The 7,088-nt window shown below is 39.3% G+C and overlaps 1 long non-coding RNA gene across 1 annotated transcript in view; it reads right to left on the bottom strand.

Moving 5' to 3' along the window:
* Window positions 1–5,587: 5,587 nt before the first annotated feature.
* Window positions 5,588–7,088, bottom strand: part of LOC111762368 (uncharacterized) — an 11,607-nt gene continuing 10,106 nt past the window's right edge. Inside the window, exons 2-3 of the long non-coding RNA XR_002795493.3 lie at window positions 6,923–7,018; window positions 5,588–6,354 (exon numbers count right to left, since the gene is read on the bottom strand). This is a non-coding gene — a long non-coding RNA (uncharacterized lncRNA). The remainder of the gene's footprint in view (window positions 6,355–6,922; window positions 7,019–7,088) is intronic.

Raw genomic sequence — 7,088 nt, 5'->3', positions numbered from 1 at the left:
GCAAACACTGTTTCAATGAAAATATCTAGTCATAAGATTAAAAATACATATTTGCAGGGAAGTGGATGTGGCTCAAGCCGTTGGATGCCTGCCTACCACATGAGAGGTCCTGGGTTCAGTTCCTGGTGTCTCCTAAAGAAGATGAGCAAGACAGTGAGCTGACATGATGGGTTGGCATGGTGAGCTGACACAACAAGATAATGCCAAGAGATGACACAACGAGGAGACACAATGAGAGAGACACAACAAGCAGGGAGCAGAGGTGGCTTAAGCAATTGGATGCCTCCGTCCCACATGGGAGGTCCTGGGTTCAGTTCCCAGTGCCTCCTAAAAAGAAGATGAGCAGACACAGGGAACATGCAATGAACAGACAATGAATGCAAACAACAAGGGGAAGGGGAGAAATAAATTAAATAAATCTTAAATATTAAAAATTTGCAATTACTAAGCCTGCACTGTAAATATGTGGTATGACATGTGGTATGACTAAGCCTGCACATGTAAATATGTGGTATGACAAAATTGTGTTTACAGTATTGCTTTATAGAACTTTAATATTTGAAAGGAAGCTGATCCTTTAAAATAAATGTGTGTGCTGTTCTTAAAGGACTATTTAGTGGTGTAAATATAAATACCTTTTCTTAAAAAAAAAAACTTACGGGATACAGTGAAGGTAGACTTGAGAGGGAAATTTATAGCCTTAAATGCCTATATTAAAAAAGGAGGGAAAAGGACAAGGCTCAATATTGATAGAGGGTCCATCTACCATATGGAGGGTCCAGGGTTCCATCCCCAGGGCTCCTGACCTGGGTGGTGAGCTGGCCCACGTGCAGTGCTGCTGCGCGCGAGGAGTGCCGTGCCACGCAGGGGCAGCCCCATGTAGGGGAGCCCCACACACAAGGAGTGCGTCCTGCTAGGAGAGCCGCCCCCATGGAAAAAGCACAGAGCACCCAGGAGTGGTGCCGCACACATGGAGAGCTGATGCAGCAAGATGAAACAACAAAAAAGAGATGCAGTTTCCCAGTGCTGCCTGACAATGCAAGTGGACACAGAAGAACACACAGCGAATGGACAGAGAGCAGACAACAGGGGTGAAGAGGAGAGAAATAAATAAAATAAATCTTTAAAAAAAAAATAAGAAGGTTCTAAAATCAAAGATCTAACTGAACTAGTGTGGAGATACTAAAAAAAAAACATCAAACCAATCCCCAAGCAAGTAGAAGGAAAACAATTAATAAAGATTAGAGCAGAAATAAATGAAATTGAGAACAACAACAAAAACAATAGAGAAATCAATAAAACCAAAAGCTGGTTCTTTGAGAAGATCAATATAATTGGCAAACCCCTGCTAGACTAATAAAGAAAAAAAGAGAGAAGATGCAAATAAATACTACCAGAAATGAAAGGGGGAAGGTTATAACTGACCACACAGAAACAAAAAGTATCATAAGAGGATATTATGAGAAATTGTATGCCAACTAGACAACCGAGATGAAATAGATAAATTCCTAAAAATGCACAACATACACTGATGCGTCAAGAAATATAAGAACTTAACAAACCAATCACATTTAAAGAGATTGAATCAGTCAACAAAATTCTCCCAAATGGTTTCACAGGTGAATTCTACCAAATTTTTCAAGAAGAATTAACACCAATCCTGTTTAAACTCTTCCAAAAAATTGAAGAGGAGAGAAAATTACCCAACACATTTTATGAAGCCAACATTATCCTAATACCAAAGCCAGATAGATACAAGAAAAGAAAACTATAGACCAATCTCTCTAATGAACATAGATGCCAAATCCTCAACAAAATACTTGCAAATCTAATCCAATAGCATACAAAAGACTTATAGATCACAACCAAGTGGGATTTATTCCTGGTATGCAAGGCTGGTTCAACATAAGAAAATCAATCAATATAATATACCCCATTAAAAAACCAAAGGGAAAAAAGCCACATGATCATCTTGATCGTGCAGAAAAGGCATTCAAAAAAAAATCCAGCATCCTTTCTTGATAAAAACACATTGAAAGATAGAAATAGAAGGGAAATTCCTCAATATGATAAAAGGCATATATAAACAACCCACAACCAACATCGTACTCAATGGGGAAAGTTTGAAAGCAGTCCCTCTAAGATCAGGATCAAGACAAGGATGCCTACTGTCACCATTGTTATTCAACATTGTAGTAGAAGTTCTAGCTAAAGAAATTAGATAAGAAAAAAAAAAAGGCATCCATACAGGAAAAGAGGAAGTAAAACTCTCACTATTTGTGGATGACCTAATCCTATATTTAGAAAATTCTGAAATGTCTACAACAGAGCTACTTGAGCTAATAAATGAGGTCAGCAAAATGACAGGATACAAGATCAACATGCAAAAATGAGTACTGTTTTTGTACACTAGTACTGAACAATCAGAGGAGGAAATCAGGGAGGAAATTCCATTTACAATAGCAACAAAAAGACTCAAATACCTAGGAATCAATTTAGCTAAAGAAGTACAGGACCTACACGCAGAAAACTACAAAACAATGCTAAAAGAAATCAAAGAAGACATAAACAAATGGAAAGACATTCCACATTCATAGATTGGAAGACTAAATATCATGAAGATGTCAATCCTACTCAAACTGATTTATAGATTCAATACAATACCAATTAAAATTCCAACAGCCTACTTTACAGAAATAGAAAAGACAATTTCAAAATTCATTTGGAAGGGAGAGTGTACCCAAATGCCAAAAGTATTCTAAAAAAGGAAGAGCAATGTGGGAGGACTTTCACTGCCTGACCTTGAAACATATAATAAAGCTATGTTGGTCAAAACAGCATGGTACTAGCATAAAAACAGACACATCAATCATTGGAATGGAATTGAAAGTCCAGAAATAAACCCTCACCTCTGTGGCCAATGGGTTTTTGACAAAACTACCAAGTTCATGTTAACTGGCAAAAGTTTCTCCAATAAATGGTAATGGGAGAGTTGGATATCTATAACCAAAAGAAAGAGGACCACTATCTCACTCCCTATATAATAATCAACTCAAAATGGATAAAAGACCTAAATATAAACACCAGTACCATAAAACTACTAGGAGAAAATGTAGGGAAACATCTTAAAGACCTTGTGGTAGGTGTGGTTTCTCAGACTTACAGCCAAAGCCTACACAACAAAAGAAAAAAATAGTTGAGTGGGAATTCCTCAAAATTAAACACTTTTGTACAACATAGGATTTTGTCAAAAGGGTTAAGAGCGGGAAGCAGATGTGGCTCAAGTGGTAGGACTTCCACCTACCATATGGGAGGACGTGGGTTCGATCCCTGGGGCCTCCTGGTGAAAAAGAAGAAGAGTAAGTATGCCTACACAGTAAGCCAGTGCCTGTGTGGTGAGCAAAGTGCCCGTGTAGTGAGCAAAGTGCCCACTTGGTTAGCCAAGTGCCCACATGGCAAGCCAAGTGCCTGCATGAGTGCCTGCGCAGCAAGCCGAGTGCCCACATGGCAAGCCTAGTGCCTGCGCAGTGAGCCAGTGCCCATGCAAGTGAGTCATGCAGCAAGATGATGATGCAACAAAGAGAGACGAAGGGGAGAGTCAAGGTGAAACGCAGCAGAAACCAGGGACTGAGGTGATGTAGCTGACAGGGAACATCTCTCCACATCAGAGGTCCCTAGGATCGAATCTTGGTGACTCCTAGAGAAGAAAAAATGAGAAGAGAAGACAAAAGAGAGAAACAGATACAGAAGATCACACAGCAAATGGACACAGACAGCAAAAACAGCAGGGCAGGTGGAGGAGGAGGGGAAGGGGGAAAATTTTAAAAATAAAATAAATTTTAAAAAAGGGTTAAAAGGCAGCCAACTCAATGGGAAAAAATATTTGAAAATCACATGTCCAATGAGAGTTTAATATCCACAATATATAAGAAGATGCTACAATTCAACAATAAAAAGACAAACAACCTGATTTTTAAAATGGGCAAAATACATGAATAGATGTTTGTCCAAAGAAGAAACACAAATGGCAAAAAAAAAAAAACATGAAAAAAATCATCAAAATCACTAATGATTAGGGAAATGCAAACCAAAACTACAATCAGATATCATTGCACACCTATCAGAATAGCCACTATTAAAAAGACAGAGAACTGCAAGTGTTGGAGAGGATGTAGAGGATAGGAACACTTAACCACTGTTGATGGGAATGTAGAATGGTTCAGTCACTGTAGAGAACTGTTTGACAATTCCTAAAGAGGAATATGGATTTGCCATGCAATCCTGTAATACCACTCCTGGGTATATACCCAGAAGAACTGAGAGCAGTGACATGAACAGACGTCTACACAGTGATGTTCATAGTGGCATTATTCACAATTGCCAAATATTGGAAACAACCCAAGTGTCCATCAACTGGTTACCAAATAAATAAACTATGGTATATTTATATGATGGAATATTACGCAGCTGTAAGAAGAAATGAAGTCATAAAGCATGTGACAACATAGATGAACCTGGAGGATATGTTGAGTGAAGCAAGCCAGACACAAAAGGACAAATACTGTGTGATTGCACTACTGTGAACTAAATGTATTCTGTAACATATTGTATGATTCCATTTATATAAAATGTAAATATAAATCCATTTATAAAGATGAAATTCAATAGTGGTTATGTGGGGCTGGGGAAGGCATGCTAAGGGTGTGTAGATTTTCTTTTTGGACTAATGAAATGGTTCTTAAATTTTTTTGTGATGATGAATGCTCAACATTTTGAGTGTAGTAAAAGCCATTGGTTATATACTTTGGATAGATGGTATAGTATGTGAATATATCTCAAAAAAACTGCCAAATAAACAAATAATTGCGCAAGAACAGCCAGAAATAGCAGTTACGTACAGCAGAGGAAACAGAGATTGAGAGTTGAATCTTTTTCTTGTTTATTATTATTGAAATAATGAAAATGTTTTAATAATGATTTAAGTGATAATGCACAGCTAATAATGATTGAAGTGATAATGCAATGGTATACCAAATACCATTGACTGCACACTTTGGATGAATTGTATGCATTATTAATATGTATCAATAAAATTGATTTATAAAAAAAATAAGTATATGCCAATACATTTGACAACAAAGACAAATAGACATATTCCTAGAAAAAAATTTATGAAAACTGACTCAGGAAGAATTAGAAAACATGAGTCTTATAATTAAGAAATAGATAAAATCTTTCATCAAGGCAAAACATGAAGTCCAGGTGGTACTAAAAGCAAGTACTACTAAACTTTCAAGAACAGAACATTCCACTCTGTTCTAATCTCTTTCAAGGAATAAAAAAAAGAGGGACTACTTTCCAGCTCACTATATGACACCTGTATAAACTTGATACTGAAACAAGATACTAAAAAAACATAAAAGTAAAAATCCTTAATAAAATTTTAATACATCGAGTAAGCAAAAAATAAAAAGGATTATCAAAGTGGCTTTAACCAAGGAATGCAAGAATAGTTTAACACTAGAAAAAGTATTCCTGTAAACTTGAAACTATCAAAAGAGAACTAGAAAAATTCAACAATCCTTCATTGTAATAACTCAGAGCAAACTAAGAACAAAACAGACCTTCCTTAACCATTTAAAAGGCATCTACTGGGAAGTGGACTTGGTCCAGCTGTTAGGGCGTCCGTCTACCACATGGGAGGTCCGCAGTTCAAAACACATGCATTTCCAAGGCTTCCTGCTGGATCCCTCACAGTCTTCATTTAAGGATCTATCTCATTATATAAAGAGCTCTACCCCTCAGCTGTCTCTGGTTTCTCTCCTAGATCTTCAAGCATCTCATCATAGCCACTTAAACATGAATATCTAAATGAAACTTTCAAAGATGTGTGTCCCATTCTTGATCTGTGTAATTTATCAAAGATCAAGACCCAACTTGTCTCTTCTCTGAGCTGCTGAGGTCGGGTGGGGCGTGGGATCACAGGTCTATATGGACCATCCTTGAAAGTCGTCCTTCAGGGAAGCAGATGTGGCTCAAGCAGTTGGGCTCCCGTTTACCATGTAGGAGATCCAGGGTTCGATGCCCAGGGCCTCCTGGTGAAGGCAAGCTGGCCCGTGCGACGAGCTGGCCTATGCAGAGTGCCAGCCCACATGGGAGTGCCGCCCTGCGCAGGAATGCCACCCCATGCGGGAGTGCCGGCCAACACGAAGAGCTGCACGGAAAGATGATGCAAGAAGAGACACAGAGGAGAGACCTTGAGAAGACATAGCAGAACAGGGACCTGAGGTGACACAAGAGAATGATCGCCTCTCTTCCACTCCAGAAGGTCCCAGGATCGGTTCCTGGAGCTTCCTAATGAGAATACAAGCAGACACAGAAGAACACACAGTGAATGGACATAGAGAGCAGACAATGGAGGGAGGAGGGTAGAAATAAACAAATAAATCTTTTTTTAAAAAAAAGGTAACAGTTTTTTTTTTTAAATAGTGGTCCTGGTGCTGGGATTGGAATTCTGGGAACTGCAAGGAGGGGTTCCCGAAGGGGAAGGAGCAGAAGGAACCAAGTTTGGTCATCTCCTCCCAGTGGCACAAAGTGGCTGGGAACAGGCCAAAGGTCAGAAGCGGAACGGACATCAGAAGGGAGTAGAGAGAGATGGGACAGGCAAAAGCTAGGCTGTCAAGGCGGTGTGGAAAATAAACCGGCAGGCCTCCTGCTCTTTCCTGTTGGTTCTCAAGTGAGTCACAGGGTGAGCAGATGGCAAGTCAGAGCTAGCTGACGCTTCATTCCCTGCTCTGTACCAGGCCTTAGGGTTTTCATGCATTATCCCACTTGTTTTAATCTCCACAGCAACGAGTGTGGGTGTTATTACTTCCACCATTTAACAGATGAGAAAACTGGGTCTACAGGTTAGGTAACCTACCTGAGGTCACATAAAATCTAAGGGTCCGGGGAGCGTACTCAGTGGGTGAGCACCGGCTTCCCATGAAGTCCTGGGCTCAGTCCCTGGCCCCAGTACCTAAAAAAAAAAACAAAAAAAATTAATGCTCCAAAATCCATGTTCTTAACCACTGTATCACACGGTACTC

This window comes from Dasypus novemcinctus, chromosome 26, assembly GCF_030445035.2.
Source record: "Dasypus novemcinctus isolate mDasNov1 chromosome 26, mDasNov1.1.hap2, whole genome shotgun sequence".
NCBI lineage: Eukaryota > Metazoa > Chordata > Mammalia > Cingulata > Dasypodidae > Dasypus > Dasypus novemcinctus.
This window is presented reverse-complemented; position numbering and strand designations above follow the sequence as displayed.